Genomic DNA, 9,622 nt, shown 5'->3' on the forward strand with positions numbered 1-9,622 from the left:
GGATCTTTATTGTCCGAAAAAGATTCGTTCGAATTTAAATAAACCGAGTATTTTGTTGTTCCAACGAACAACTTTACCGCTTCTCAACTATCGAGTAATTATATTCACCCTAGGAATCCGTTCGTATACAGGACATCGATACGAGCGATCAAAAAAAAGGTGGCCACCGTGCTGCAGTTTTCAGGCTTAAACCGCAGGTCGTTCAACTCTACAACTATAATATATCTAGCCTAGTCTTAGGAAAAGAGTTTAGCGGAACAAAAAGATGTCCAGTTCAAGCACGGGTGGAAGAACAGTTTGTTTCAGGCAACAAAAATTATATCGTTATTTGTTTCAGACAACAAAAATGATATCGTTCTTTGTTTCGGGCAACAAAAATGATATCATTCTTTGTTTCAGGCAACGAAAATTACATCGTTATTTGTTTCAGGCAACAAAAATGATATCGTTATTTGTTTCAGGCAACCAAAATGATATCGTTATTTGTTTCAGGCAACCAAAATGATATCGTTATTTGTTTCGGGCAACAAAAATGATATCATTCTTCGTTTCAGGCAACAAAAATGATATCATTCTTCGTTTCAGGCAACAAAAATGATATCATTCTTTGTTTCAGGCAACAAGTAATTGCAATAACTTTTGTTTTGCCTGAAACAATATTTCCTCGTTTCCCGCACCGCGTTTTCTGTATCAGTCGAACAAAAAATATCTTCGACAAGCAAAAATCAAGGAAAGATTTTCTCGTTTCAGCAGATTATTTGTCTGGGGGGTGAAGATTTGAATGAGATTGAACGCGTCCGCAGGTTCAGAACTGGACTTAAATCCACTTAATGGTCTTGTTATCTCGGGCTCATGAGATACAAACGGAGGGAGTCCTTCTCCTTAAATTATTACGCTGCATCATCAAAGATAACCGGTCGTCAAGGAACTGGGTTTCACAATCAAAACTATCGAACATCGAACTTGTTTTGTTTCGATTTAGAATGTTCGTGAAGTTTATGCCGACAGAGACTGTATCTCACGCGCATCGACGACGAGTTCAATTGCATTCGATGTTCTTTTCAAAGTTCACAATGTTTTAATATGAAAATCGCGAATCGTTTTTTCTGAAAAATCTGTACGAATTCTTCGATTCAAAATTGTTCAAGCGATCTTATCAAATCGTATCCAATTACTCAGATACTTGGATACCTTTCCGCGAACCAACTGACTGATTTTCGAATCGTCAGCTTATTTAACTCTTTTGAAAAAATAAAATAGAAAAGAGGAAGAACAAGAGTGACCATAATTTGCGTACGTAGCTCGTGCATCAGCTTAGGTATTTTTGCTTCTGCAATACCTAAATCTCCTCGTAGGTACATAGTATTTACGTATACATGTATATCGGAGTAGGTACTGCTACAGTTTCATTCCCAGAGTTGTTTCATGCAAGAAATTGCTTTCTCGCGCGGGCTCTTCCGTTTGCCGCTGCAGAGTCGTGACTCACGATTTTAACAAAAAAAAAAAAAAAAAAAAAAAAAAACAAGAAAACAAGAAAACCACGAGAAAAAAAATCCCACAAACAACGAAAAGGAGAATAAAAATATCAAACTAACGAAAAGAAGGAGCGAGTGGAAAAGGGAGAAATAAAAAAAAAGGAAATTTGAAAAAAGAAAAGAAAAATGAAAAAAAAGCAACCGGTATCCAAGTTCTTCTAGAATGTTGGGGAAAAACTGTATAATGCAAAAGAGATACATGAGTATGAAGAGAAAAACGGTGGAGAAGAGAAGAGAAAAAAAGCGACGAACAAAAAGAGATAATAAAACAACAAAAAAAAACCAAATGTAATAAAATAAAATAAGAATCTGTTCCTAGTTCAACGTCCGTTCTAAGGACGCTAGCTAGAGCTGCTGCTGCTGCCGCTGCTGCTGCCGCTGCTGCTGTTGCTATAGCCTTCCGCGTGATCATGAAATGGAACTAGGAAAAGAATCGGAGGTTCGATTCATGGCACCGCAACAGTATACGATATAATCATACGGAGCTATACACACCGCGTTATTATTACCTACAATGTTTTTTGTTTTTTATCCGTTTTCTCATTTTTTACCGGCGTTCTTTTTTCTCTCTTTCTACAATACAGACAATACGCATAGCGTCCCGCACGGAATTATGTATTCTAGAAAAAAAGAAAATTGTGGAGGAAGGATCGAGATTTTTGAACGACATTACCACCGACGGTATTCAAATGATCGGACGGTCGGCTGCGCGCCCCAATCACGAAATTAAATCATACTTCCATCTCAGGTTATCGCGATAAAATCCTCGATCAACGCAAACCAATTCTCTCGCGAGTAAAATCTCTTTTTGTTTTATTTTTTTTTTTTGTTGCCTTTTCTTTTTATCGCCTCCGTATATCGTGCCGAGCGCTCTTACTCTCGCTGCTGGACCGGCAACGACGACTCTGAAACAGATCGCGTAAAAAAAAGGGTTGAAAAAAGAAATAAATAAAAATAACGATGCGTTTTAGTTTTTCGTTTTCTCTTGGAATTTTTTCTTTCCGTTGGACTTTCGAAAGAAAAAAAAAAGAAAAACAGAAAAGTAAGAAAGACGAACTTGAAAAATCGTAAAAACGATCTCGTAAAGTTGAACGATAATCCGTCCAATTATAACAGGTATAATCAAACCTTTTGTAGAATCGTATAACCAGAATGCGCATTTTTATCGTACCTTTAACATCGAACACTTGTAGGTAGCGGAGTTTTAATTCTTTTCACTGTTCGCCGGGTGTTAATTCTCGTTACTTTTTTTTTTTTTTTTTCGCCCTTCTTCACTCTTCGTGAACTATATTTTTTTTTTTTCGTCTCGTTCTTTTTCTTTGCCGATTCTTTTTTTTTTTGTCGTTCCTTTCGTATTGTTCTTTCGTTCGTTCTCTCTTTTTTCTCTTTTCTTTTTTCTTGTTTTTTTTTCTCGTTTCACCAGGAACATCCAGATATAATAATACTTGCTCGAGCGTAACGTGCATGTTCTCGAGGTATGCAAGGCTTCGAGTAACTGCAGGTTGTATGTATACAATAAATGCGGCTCGGTAACCTTTTAAATGTGTCAACATTACTCGAAGTGTTGACAATTTTTTAGGTTTTTTTTTTTCTTTGCTTCTTGTTTTTTCTTCGACCGCACGGAGATCAAAAAAATATACCCGGTTCAGCCGATTCCGTACGGTTCCAATCGCGGATGAAAAAAAAAAACATTTTTCGAAACAATCGCCCCGTGTGTCGAAAAACGAAGAAACTTCGGTCGACGGGCTTTCACTGATCGTTAGCCGGCTTTGGTGATTTTATATTTTTTTGTCTTATCCGTTCGATTATTTTTTTCTATACCGCGTCATTCGTCGTCATCGGGTTCGTCGTCGTCGTGGTCGTGGTCGTCATCCGCGGGGGAATTTCTCGTCCGAAACACGTGTTGGCTCTCAGCTTCCAGATATAGACGTACGTACGTACGTAGTGTATATGTATAATACGTCGAACAAATAGAAGGAAAGAGATGTCCTGAAATGGGGAAAAAAAAAGCGAAAAAAAGGGGAAGAGAAAAGCGAAAAAAGGAATTCGAAACGAACCCCATCGAGAGATCGGAGGCGGAGGTGAAATACCCCCCCCCCCCCCCCCCCTCCGACTACCCCCGTAAAAATGGGACGCTTTTGCAACCCGGGATTTGAGAATTTTATCCCCATATATGTGCATACACTGTACACATACCTATGTACGTGTGCGATTCAGTTTAGGGGAGCAAAGGAGATTATAACGTACAATGCGTACCGTGTATCTCCATATGGTTCGGTGTATCGGCGATGGATATTATATTTTTTTTTTTTTCCATTTCCCATTTATAGTTGGCGTAATTAGGTGTGCATACCGTATTTCGCGAATTTATTAGCAGAGTGGCCTATAATAATTGTATATACATATGTATAAATACATATAATATCGGGCTACTTCTATTTCAGTTTCTACATCTATTTTCCATTCGGTGCAACGGCGTTGATCGGTCTCGTCGAGTTCTTTATAACGAAATATTAACGTCGGCCGCGGTGAAGGGGACGACGAAGTTTTAACTGGCACAACGCGGTTACCATGCGCCAAGTAGTAGACGGTTTTTAAAGTCCGTGATTTCAAATCCTCGGGATTCGGCGGTGTGGAAAGAACTTCTTTAACTCCGCGTGTAACTCCGAACGTAACGTACGTAACGTACGTAACGTACGTAACGTACCTATTCCCTACGTTACAAGCGAGAACGGCGGTTGCATAACCCCGCGAGCTCTCGTTGCCACGTGGATCGTGATTACTCACGGTTTGCCCTTGGGTAGAGAAAAAAAAAAAAATAAAAATAAAAGGAAAAGGAAAGCAAGAAACGAAAAAATAAAAAGGCGGCCGCCTTTTTTTTTTTTCTCTCTCGAGTCGACGAACCGAACCTCGACTGCTGCTGCTCCTGCACGCCGCCGCCGCCGCTCCTACGAAACGTCCGACGAATCGGAGAACGCAGAAGAACCGCGCGACTAACGACCGACTACGTACTTGAACTGTAACGCGAACCCTTGAGATACCGGAGGGCAAACTATGAGGAACACGTTCGACCCGTGCAACGCTTATCCCGTTAAACGTCGAATTCTAAGGGTCGCCGGACACGAGTCGACCACCGGGACATTTTTTTTTCGTTGCGAAGGATTCCGGACGATTACGAAGTAATTTTTCGATTAATTTTCGGCCGCGTGATTTCGCTTCTTTGATTTTGAACAAAGTTTTTTAGTTGATTTTATTTTTTTTTTTGGTTTGCAACGCGTTTTTTGGTTTTTTCGAAGCATCGAACGAGTCGATTACTTTGGGAAGAAAACTGGCTGCGATCATATCCTACTTTTCTGAAATTTTTTTTGATAATCTAAAGGGAATTTCAATAACGAGAATAAAAAAAGGAAAAAAGAACCAAGGACCATCGACTCCGCAGTTAAAGCGTTCTTAAAAAGTTTCATTTCTCCGCGATAAAATTAGTGAAAACCGGAAATCTCGATTTCAACATTTTTTACAACACATTAAACATAACTTATAACCAAAATTGATTCGTTCACGAATTGGTATACATCAGGGAACAGTCCTCGATATCCCCGGATGCTTTACTCCCGATATAATTGAGCGTGAGGTCCTATTTACGGGAAATTATTTATTTTACACTCTAATTAGTTTTAATTAACGGTGATTTTTATTTCACGCTTCGAATACGTCACGCTACACCTCCCATTTATCTGTGGCAAAATTTCCTCTTTTTTTTTTTTTTTTTGCTCACCATTTTGTTCTGCATTTCGTTGATTTCTTTTTCTTTTTTTCCTCCCTCCGAATCAAAGATGACTACGAACTCCTTCGATCGTACCAAAAAGCCTTTTAAACTACGGAAAGTAGAATATAACCGGTAATCGAAAACGTATCGATCACTCGAACCGGTAATCAATTTTCTTTTTTTTCTTCCTTTTTTTTTTTACAATATTATTTCTGTGCCAAGGACGCTCTGGGACGGTCTGACCAGATACGAAACGATATAGTGTATATCGATATCCGTCGATTTTCTCGTACAAAGTTCCACCAGGTGCGCCCATCGGTTATTACATCCTAATAGGTATACGTATTCGATACCGTCAGTCCAGAGAAAGGTAATAATAATTTTAACCCTTTTTCCCTTTTTTTTTTTATTTTTTGGTTCCCTTTTCCTCTCTCCACGATCTCTACGTGTGTAGACTGGAGTCAATGCACCTCGTTTACGAATTGAAAGAAACCAAATTAAAAAAAAAAAAAAAAAAAGGAATTCAAAAAGCAGGTTATCGGAAAATCATATATCGTTAAAGATAGTCATAGTTTTTTTGTTTGATTGAAAGTAAAAAATCTTCGTTGTTTTTTTTTTTTTCTGTTTCTCTACTATCATCTCTCCACGATTTTTGTACACATCACATACACCAGAGAATTCATGCACTTCGTTGACGAATTGAAACCAAAAAAAAAAACAACCAAAAAACGAAAATCACGTCGTCAGAGATCGTTGTAGAAATTTTTATATGAAATAACGTCGTTTCGTTTTTCTTTTTTTTTCTACTTTATTTTTACCAGCTGCAGGTTTAACTCGAATTAATCTGGAGTCGCGGGCGTGTTACTCGATTCGCCGGTACGCGCGTAGAAAACTAGGATCATTAGATCTGGCGAGCAGCAGCAGCAGCAGCAGCAGCAGAAAGAACGTCGTCGAGGCGCGATGTACGTACGCTGCACGCGGCTACGCGGTATTACAACCAGCTCTTTTACTTCCTCCTCGGTGTAACGATAATGACAATGATAATGATAATGATAATGACAATGATAATGATAATGATAATAACAACGATGATAAATAATAACGACAGCGAGTTCTAAGCCTAAACTAATGACAGCTGCGAGAACCTTCTATTTCCCCCCTACTTCGCGGTGAGTGTCCTCCGGAGTCCTGCATCACGTGAAATGAAGTCTCCGACGTAGTAAGTTGCTCCGACCGTCCGACCAGACCGACCGCTTCCTCCGTACCGAATGTGCTTTAAACTTTCGTTAATTTCATCAACGCGCCAACTGCCGGACCACTGCTCTTCTTCCGTACCACGAAAACTGAGGTATATTTGGACACGCGATCCGAAGATTTGTCGAGTGGTTTTATACACTTCATGTTTTCTATCGTATACGCTACGAAGTACTAGAGCGTATACACGGGACTTCGTACGCGTGGGACGAAACTATTCGACATCCACGAGTAGAAGGAAAAAGAAAAAAAAACGAAAAACTAAAAACTAAAAAAAAAAGACTTTATCGAGTCACGCACCTTAGGGTTACTCAATTCGGGGTTTCGACGGAGTCCGAAAAAATCAGACACAGATATTAATGAAAATCACGAGAATCTTGAAGGTCAAAATATGAATTTATCGAATCTATTTGATCTGAAAAATATCTTTGAACCTTTTTTTTTTCTATTTTGTTTCATTTCGGTGGAGGAATTTCGAGCGAACTGCCAACGGGTAAAACTTTTCCCTCAACCCCCCCGTTTCATTGTGTCGTTGGCGAATTTCGCGTCGAGTGCAAAGTGCAGCAGCAGATTTTAATCGTTCGGGGAACCCGTTTCGCGATACAAGTTGGAAAGCAACCGTAGCCCCCGGGCTGAGCGATTTTTACCTTCAAGAGCCGACAAAGTTTTTCGAAATTTTTTTCAAACCCTGTTTTTTTTTCTATTTTTTTCTTTTTCTCGTTTTCCGGCAAAGAAAAAGGAGTTCGACGAAAAAACCAGGTTCTCAGCGACCGAATATACGCCGCGCGTTTCGCAAGGTAGATATAAGAAATTTTGAACGGCGTGAAAAATTCGAAGACGAACTTCGGCCCGTCGCGCGCCGGACGCGGACAAAATCCGTCCGTATCAGCCCCCTCGGTTTTCCGGCTGCAGTTTCGGCCGCGGGTTGATTCTACAGGTGGATGGGGGTCGACCGTTCCTCGGGGCGATGGGATGAGGACGTCGGCGGTCGCCGGCGTCAGCGGCGGCGTCGGCGGCGCGCTCCTTCTTCTCTCGGTGTCCGCGAGCGAGATGCGTCCGGGGATGCGAATAAAATATCGCGCGCAGGCTCACTCCGCTCGGGTGGCGTAGTTGCATATCCCGATCGGAATCGTCATCCCCACCCAGTTTAACGGGAACCCTTGCGCCGCTACCCGCGGCCCGCGGATACCTCGAGTGCAGCCGTGAACCGGTCAACATTCGCGCTCGGGATCTCCGGCGCGGAGGTCGCAAATCCTCTCGGACGTTAACCCGGAACTTCCACGATTTCCTGGCCCGCCTGCGACGCCCGTGAGCTGCGTTCGCACATAGCCGATAAAACACCCGCCGAGATAACACCCGAAACCGGAACATTTCCGCGTAGAGATAAATAGCGATCCGCGCATCCCGATCGTCCTCGTTCAACGGCCCGTCGATCCCCATACAGATTCGGCCCAGTGTTACCGACCGCGCTTTTTTCTCCTCTCGTTTAGTTTCTTGACGGCTTTTTTTTTTTTACTCGTTTTTGCAAAATAAAGTCGAAGAAGAACTTGGAAGGAATTCGGGGAACGGAGTCGTATAGATTCTTACTTTCCATTTTTCATTTTTTTTCCCAATTTTCATTTTCGGACGACAAACGTCCCCAGGATTTTTATGTCTTCATTTTTTGAATCTGTTCCGTTTTCTTTTTTCTCATAGATGGGAAATATCGGGGCGTCGATTATTTTCGAACGATTTACAACAGATTTTTGAATAGATTTTTTTCAAAAATTAATTCACGGCTGTCCACGAGCCGTAAAAGTTTGTCACGATTATTTACCAAGTAAGCTAAAACTGCCTCAGGCGCGACTCTTGAGTATTCAAATCATGCCCCACGTGTTCCTCAAACTCTCGTGGGATATTTGAATTTGTTTCTTTACTCCTTTTTTTTTTTTTGACTTTTATTCGTCGCTCTTCGAGTCATTAGTGGGGTACGTATGTATGTACAACGAAAAGGGATTGGATAGTTTTTTTTTTTCCTCTTTTCGTTTTTCGGCTTTTCTAGCCACACGAGTCGAGATTTTAGATCCGGTGTTTTAACCACCGACATTTATTACATTGGTCTGTAATATTTGGATTCTAGTTATTGCTTCCTGTCGTAAATCATCGAGCATATGAGAGAAATTTCTTCTTTTTTTTTTTTTTTTGCTATGAAAATGTGAAGCACACAAGATATTCGTACATGTATATATTATTTTTTTGGTTTTTTTGGTTTCGACCGATCGAAATTTCGACGATGAGATATCGGGTATAAAAAGTAAAATGGAGCGGAGAAAACTTCGAGGATTTCGGAGGACGAGAAACCGGCGACGAGAAGAACGAGAAGAAAAATTGGCGTCATCTGTTCTTTATGCTTTTGATTGTTGCTCAGAAAGCCTTGTCTTTTAATACTGGCTTTCGGGCGATAATCATAATCAAGGGAGAGCAGATTTACAACGATAGAAATCATCGATCATTCGTCGACGAACATATCTTTGCGACACGTTCGACGCGAATTGTAACGCGAAGCTGAATTTTCTACCACGGAAAAATCGCCGTTTTTTTTATCATCGATGAAAAAAAATTACTTGGAGATTTTTGAAAAAAAAAAACACGTGACAAAATTTTTCAACGACGTTCGTACGAACGTTCCGTACGTTTTCACATGGAGCACTGGCGTGAAGTATACCTACTACGTGGAATTCTCGAGAGTTCCTTCGAACTATTTTCTTTATATTTTTTATTTTCGTCCGTCTCGGGACTTTTTTCTTTTTTTTTCCCCTTTTTCGAATCGCCACGTTATAATGGAGTACGAAGAAGTGAGCCAACGCGGATGATTGATGATTGACTGACGCAATCTTCTCTGTATAAGAACCGGCGGTGTTGCTGCCGAATGCGAGTCTGTGCCGTTGGCCCGTTAGAAAATAGTTTTATGGTTTATTGGGTGAGGATACACACCGAATGCATTTCACTTCGCGTTCCATTTTTTTTTTTTTTTTATTCTCGTTTTACTTCGACGCTCTCAAATCCGATTGGTTCAAACCACCCCCCC

This window comes from Athalia rosae, chromosome 5, assembly GCF_917208135.1.
Source record: "Athalia rosae chromosome 5, iyAthRosa1.1, whole genome shotgun sequence".
NCBI lineage: Eukaryota > Metazoa > Arthropoda > Insecta > Hymenoptera > Athaliidae > Athalia > Athalia rosae.